The 7,658-nt window shown below is 29.6% G+C and overlaps 1 pseudogene; it reads left to right on the top strand.

Annotated features, from left to right (window-relative positions):
* Nucleotides 1–5,082: 5,082 nt before the first annotated feature.
* Nucleotides 5,083–5,805, top strand: LOC127121799 (photosystem II D2 protein-like; annotated as a pseudogene).
* Nucleotides 5,806–7,658: the final 1,853 nt, after the last annotated feature.

Here is a 7,658-nt window from a genome sequence, read left to right as displayed (position 1 = left end):
CGTATGTGCAATTATTCGTCTAAATCCACCACGAGTTCGACAGAAAAAATCCTCTTTGACTGAGTTCGAGTTTGGGTTTGATTTTTTCTCAATTTTAAAATATTGATATGAGATGAGTAATGACAACATTAGTCATGAAGTTTCTCATTACAATGATGAAATCAAAGAGAAAACCAGAAAAGTAGAGAAAATGGGAACAAATGAAGATATCTCATTTTGATTAAAAAAAGTTAGTTATTTGATGTATTTAAAGGAATTATCAGACCTGGTAGGTAAGAGATAAAGTAGCTTCCCATCTAACCTTCTATAGTTTAGAATATCTTCAAAAGGCTTGTATGTGTCCTGATACAAATTAAAAGATGGATCAATATGAGTTTTGACAGGTTTAGACTCAAGGAGACACATGTCTTTCAACAAATTCAAAAAATACTTTCTTTGACAAATAATAATTTCAATTTTTGAATGAGAAACTTCTACTCTTATGAAGTACTTTAACTTGCCAAAGTATTTGATTTTAAATTCAACATAAAGTTTGGTTTTCAATCTATCAATTTCATCCATGGAGTTTCCAGCCAAAATGATATCATCCATACACTTTGTAGTGCACTGAAATATGAACCATTATTCAGTGTGAAGAGGGAATAATCTGAACCAGATTATTTATATCATTGATTAACTAAGAATGATGTTAATTTTATACTATTTTCTATTGGCTTGTCTTAAACCATAGAGTGACTTCAAAATTTTGCATACTTGATTTGACTTTGGACTAGTAACACCTTGTGGCACTGACGTGTATACATCTTCATGTAAATCTCCATTTATAGATACATTATTTATATCCAATTGATGCAAGTTCTTGAAATTTATGGATTCCAATTCAAGTAGTGTCCTCACAGTAGTGATCTTTGCCACATGTGAAAAATTATCAAACAAATCAAACCCCTCAACATGATTATAACCTTTGGATAATGGTCTAGCCTTGTACCTCTCTATAGTCCTATATTCTTTGTGTTTTACCTTGTAAACCAATTTGCTTATCATAGGCTTGATACTAGGTGGAACATAAAAAAAATCCAATTTTTGTTGTGCTTCAAAGCATCCAGCTCAGAGTTCAATGCCTTGATCTAACAATCATACTTCCTTATTTCTTGGTAACTATCTGGCTCAGAAATAATGGTGATAGACAAAGTAAAATGTTGATGTGAAGTAGAGAGATTTTTTAATGAAAGAAAATTCTGAATAAAATTAAGTATACTTGAAAATTTTTGGTCAGCTGTTTTCTTTGAAAAACTGCATATGAAGTCTGACAAATGACTAGACTTTTGGGTAGTCGATTATATCTTCTCAATACTTATGGTGGTTCAGGTACTAACTCATTTTGTAACTCAAACTCATAAATATTTTATCATTGGACTTGATAATTACAGTAGATTCACTTGGATTATTCTTTGCAAATCCAAATTTAAAGTCACTATTCTTTTCCAAAAGTTCATACTCATGATAGAAATTCAATATAATTACAAAGTCAAGATTGTTAGGACAAATAGTGGTCCTGAGTTTTCCATGTCTGATTTTTATTCTTCAAAAGGTATAGATCATCAAACTAGTTGTGTTAAGACCTCCCCCCTTCCACAAAATGGGAGGGTGGAAAGGAAGCATCAATGCATTTTAAATGTGGGGAGGACTTTACTTTTTCACTCAAAATTACCAAAGCAGTTTTTGTCTTATGCAGTTCTTCATGCGACTTATCTCATAAATCGTATCCCTAATCTTTTACTTAAAACCAAGTTATCATTCTTTCATAGATTTGATAGTAATCCTGATATCGATGAATTAAAATCTTTTGGATCACTATGTTATGCCTCCACCTTACAAAATCATAGAACCAAGTTGGATTCTAGAGGTAGAAAAATATTTCTTAGGATACAAGCAAAGTGTCAAAGGTATTGTAATCCTAGACCTAAATACCAAAGTCATAATCATATATAGACATGTTATCCACCATGAACATGTTCTACCATATTGTAATCCAATTCAACCATTCCTTTTGGACATACTATTTTGATAATGATGTTGAACTTGAACCTACCATACTAGTTAATCATGATCATAACTAAATCACAAATCCTACTGTACAAAATAATGATCATGAAATTTTTCATTACTATGATGAAATCTAAGAGAAAACAAAAAAAAGTAGCTAAAAATGGGAACAAATGAAGTCATCTCATTGATTGAAGAAAGTTAGTTACATGATATATGTATGTGTAAAAGTTAGTTTCTCTAACAAACTTCAACTAACTAACTAACTATAACTAACTCTCTAGTTTGTAGTGCTCCTCTATATGTGGTGTACCATTAGAAAAGCTGAAGCATATGATGAAGATACTAGGTAACTTGCAGTGCAAGATAGCTAATACATAGCTAATACAGGGTCCTATAACAATTAGTACCCACCCCGAACATGTCCTGTTGATAATTTAAAATATTTGATTTTGATAGTTTAGAATATTAATTACTTTTTTCATACATTGATGTTTATTTAGTACTTTATTATATAAATTATTTGAAATGTATGTTTGGATATGGGGAAGATAAAACCATTGTCGCCCCGTTGTCATGCCTAATTTCAGCCAATAAATTATTTGACATATCTTTTTTGAAAATTTCATTGTGTTTGATTAAATTACATATAAATTTTATATAAGCTAAATAATTCATTCAAAGTATATTAGTGATCGATTTTATTTCAATTTTAATGGAATGATTTTCTTTCAAATGTCTTTTTCTACCCTCTTTTAAAATATTTTTAACTATGAAATTGTCTAAATTTAAAAAATATAATTTTTAACTCATATTTATATTATTTTATTTTGAAAACAAGCTGATTTAAGAATCGAGAAAATGTTTTAGAAGAAAAGGATCGAGAAAATAGTATGCCTTTTTTTAAATAAAGGCAAATTATTAAATAAAAAAGGAAAACAAAAAGGGATGAAGGGATATAAAACCTAACCCATCAGAAAGATAGAAAAAAATGATAGTTGAACATGTCCACCCTATATCTTAAAAAAGTTTCAAAAACATAAATAGTAAGTCAATTTCACCAAGTGTCATAATCAAAAAAATATCTCCATAAACTAATCTATCTTTATATGCATTTTCCTCTCTGAAAATGTGACATATCTTGAATATAAAGGAGAATATAGTGTGCAAAATATTCTTTCATTTAATTAAAAGTTACTGAGGGACTACATTCAAATTAGAAAAGCATGATTGGTCGGTATTGAGCCAATTTCAAGTCAAAGATCTCTCTAATTCTTTTTGTTAGCATAATCGATAGCAATCATGATTTTATAAAATTCGGCTTGAAAGGAGGTGAAAACTCTAATCGTAGCAGAGAAAACTCCCAAGAATATTCTTAAATTATCCCTAAATATGCCATTATAAGTTAATATTCCACAATTTTCTCTTGAAGTTTCATTCATGTTGCACTTAATCTAGTTATTACTAGAAAAACATCAATTAAAATGTATGATTTTATATACAAAAGGGGATTGACATTTGATGTCAAAGAATTTAATAATTATAAATTTGTAAATTAAAGAGTACGTGTGTCCTTGAAATAAGTAGATGTATATAGACCAGTTGTAACATGAAGAATATCTATATCAAAGTCAGTTTAGCATTTTGAAATCTAATATCATTTCTCGCATGCCTTGTTTTCTAAATAATTATAATGATAAGAGTCATTATCAAATTCTGAATTTGAGGATTCTAACTTCTAACAATATGTTTAAATAAGTTTTCGTAAGTAGTTCTATAAATGTTAATGCCAAAGAATCATTTCATTCAATTCCAAAAAAGTAAATTGTACTTGCATATCATAAATAAGTGGTTTGTAATTTCCATAAAATGATTACATAGAGAGCATCTTGAAATCATATGCATATCCGTTCAAATCAAGTTTTATTGTCTATTGCAATAACATTATGCATTAGTTTCTAAATCACTAATGATTTAGCATGTGGGATGTAGGGATACCAAATGAATTTAGTTCAAGAAGGCTCAATGTGATCCCTCCTCATATAATTATAAACATCTTTAAAAGATAGATCACCATTTGTAGAGCAATTGCAAATGAGTTTATCAATAATAGTATTATCAAATGACAAGTTAATTTTCAAAATATATTTAACAATTTGAGGAGGCAAAATGGATAAACCACGAGGAATGTTTCAATTGATATCTTGGATAATTAAATTGACCTTAATAGTTTGAATAAATTGAACATCCACTATAAATACTTAGAATAAATCTTTAATTCTGTATTCCAACTAATTGTTTGTTTATAACTTAATGTTCTTTTCATTACCAACCTGCTATATATATTATATTCCTCTAGAGAGATTTTTTTTTTATAAATATTGTGAAATACTCCACTAATAAATTAATTATGATTTCATACAAAAAAAACATGAGATTATCATTGAGTTTAATTTTTATCAAATTTAAATTTTTTATAAGATGATTTACATTTCAAACTTTGAAATGATATTAGTAATTTTTTTCTTTTTTGAGTAAAATAAATGTAAAACATTAAATAATTGCGATGAAAAATGCATCGCTTTCTTTTCCTTCACTTTATTATATGAAATCAAATATATACTTCGTTATGTGACAGTCAAAGGCCCAAATACAGACGAATCACAATCATTATACAATGTATATAATCATCACACGAGAGATGTAAGATACATTTTTTATCTTCACTTTTAACTTCATTTATCTTTTGGGAATTGACTCAAATGACGCCCTTTTAGCTCAGTGGTAGAGTAACGCCATGGTAAGGCGTAAGTCGTCGGTTCAAATTCGATAAAAGGTTTTTTTATCAAAAAATGATAACAATAGTATTCCTATTTGAAGGAAGATATACAAATATTCTTGATATTTGTAAGAAGTTTCTGTTTGTAATAAAATAAAAAAATCCGAAGGAATAGTTGAATCTCATTAAAAATTGAATTTAGAATTGAAACTCTATTAAGTTATCAATCGACAAAAATATAATTTTTCTATTCGAAACCCAGTCGAAAACAAGGAATAGTCTACAAGAAATCATATCATATATAAAATGAAAAAAGCCTCGAAGGTTCCATCCCTGAAGATGCTAGGAGGTGTTCGGAAATGGTTTGAAGTAGTTGGGTAGGAGGATTACTATGACTATAGCTCTTGGTAAATTTACCAAAGATCAAAATGATCTATTTGATATTATGGATGAATGGTTACGGAGGGACCGTTTTGTTTTTGTGGGTTGGTCCGATCTATTGCTCTTTCCTTGCGCCTATTTTGCCTTGGGGGGTTGGTTCATAGGTACCACCTTTGTAACTTCATGGTATACTCATGGATTGACAAGTTCCTATTTGGAAAGTTGTAACTTCTCAACTGCAGCAGTCTCTACTCCAGCTAATAGTTTAACACACTCTGTAGGGTCTTGAAGCATAGGGAGATTTGACCCGTTAGTGTCAATTAGGTGGTCTGTGGACTTTTGTTGCTCTTCGCGGTGCTTTCGGATTAATAGGTTTTATGTTACGTCAATTTGAACTTGCTCGATCTGTTCAATTGCAGCCTTATAATGCAATCACATTCTCCGGTCCAATTGTTGTTTTTGTTTTTGTATTCCTTATATATCCACTGGGCCAGTTTGGTTGGTTCTTTGCGCCTAGTTTTGGTGTAGCAGCTATATTTCGATTCATTCTCTTTTTCCAAGGGTTTCATAATTGGACATTAAACCCATTACTTATGTAGAGAACTAAAAGTGAATTGGATATTGAAGTATTAATCTTATAGTTCCATTCCACACCACCGTATCGGAGATCAACACTACCACTTTAAGAGTCCAACAACACCAATTCTAGTTCACGTGTGGAACAAATACCCACCTTATATAATACACAATATTTACACTTAAGAATAACTAAAGTTCAAAATCGAAAGGAAGACAATTTTAAAGTTAGTTAGATATTTTTCGACAAATAACAAGTTAGGAGTGTATAAGTACATTAAAAACATGATTCAATTAAATCTTTTTCAAGTCGATTGAAATCTATCATAATTGACAATACTCTAGACAGAGTCAAAACATAATAGTAGGGTTGGATAATTGCACTTTACGACCATGCTTTATGTACATAGAGTCACAAAGCGAAACAAGATGAACATTGTAGAGTCATGGATTTGAAAAATTAGCATGAGGATAAGTAAACTTAACAAGTCGAAAAATAAGTCGAAATTAGGGCATCATTTACCCCATAATAAATCTAACATCTCATGCATCATCCGTGTAAATAACTACATGAAAATTCATTTTCTATATACCACGATCTATGGACTAGAAATACTATTTTTTTCTATCAACACTACAGTGTATCTTAAGCACTTTATACTTTTCATTTTCTATATGCCACGATCCATGATATATTATATTAGAATTTGTCTAAATTAAAGCCAACCGACCTAATGAACCTAGAATAACATCTTGAAGAATTGGTTTATGACTTCATATATAGGTTCATAAAAAGGTTGGAAAACATTTTTGTCTCGTTTCTTGATGAATTGGTTTATACATGAATTGACTTTATCCCTGAGAGCAGTCCTTGTGGGATATGAAATTATAAATTGATAGGAATCAATTTATTAACAATAGATATGTATCATGACCTTTCTTAATTGATTTGATGTGAAAACACACCACTAGGCCGAATCTCGTACATATTTATAGTGTTGGGAGATCTTCAAAGTCTTATTCATAACCGAGATAATCAACAATATATGAGATCAATCTACCAGTTACTATATATCCATCGATAGTATTAGAAATCCTTTCGGTTTCCCCCTCGGTTGTGACCGATAACCGAGGTGATAGGGAATTACAATACCACTTTTTACATCGGTTGTGTGCTTAAGCGATGTTAAATCTCTTGTATTTTTAAAATAGTTTTTTACGGAATACTATTCACCATTCTCTTATAACCAATGCGATAAGAATTTCGTGTAAATATATACTCATAACTTCTATTAAGTGGTAATACGGAATTTGAGTAAATAAGTGTCAAATGACATGAGATCCAATATCATGATGAATGGAATAACTCATGAATCAATTGTCAACATTTCTACAAAATTACAAAATAAGCTATTGATTACAATATGTTTGGATTCTCTCTTTGTAAGATCCTAACTTAATCTTTCGTACATGTATCAAAGCACTATTTGCATCTTAATGTTTACAATGCATTGCAAAGAGATTATCACATAATTATCACAATTATGTTTATTCATAAAAAGCAAAAGTGTATTTAAAACAAGAATTTAATTCTAGTATCATTGACTTATCGTGATTTTACATAAAAATTCAACGACAAAAGCAATAAATATAAAGCAAACAACATGATAAACAAAAACCAATAAAAAAAATACGTAGGCATACAAACCCTCTCTCTATTGTTAATCATACAAAAATCTCTCATAAGAAAAGTATAAATTAAACAAATATACTACAAAAGAACATAATTCATATTAATTTTACCTAACTAGATGTATATCATAGAGATACAAACCATGTGCGCATAAAACAAAGGTATAAAATGAATGAAATATAT

Source organism: Lathyrus oleraceus, chromosome 2, assembly GCF_024323335.1.
Source record: "Lathyrus oleraceus cultivar Zhongwan6 chromosome 2, CAAS_Psat_ZW6_1.0, whole genome shotgun sequence".
Lineage (NCBI taxonomy): Eukaryota > Viridiplantae > Streptophyta > Magnoliopsida > Fabales > Fabaceae > Lathyrus > Lathyrus oleraceus.
Note: the sequence above shows the minus strand (reverse complement) of the source record. Positions and strands in the feature narration are given on the sequence as shown.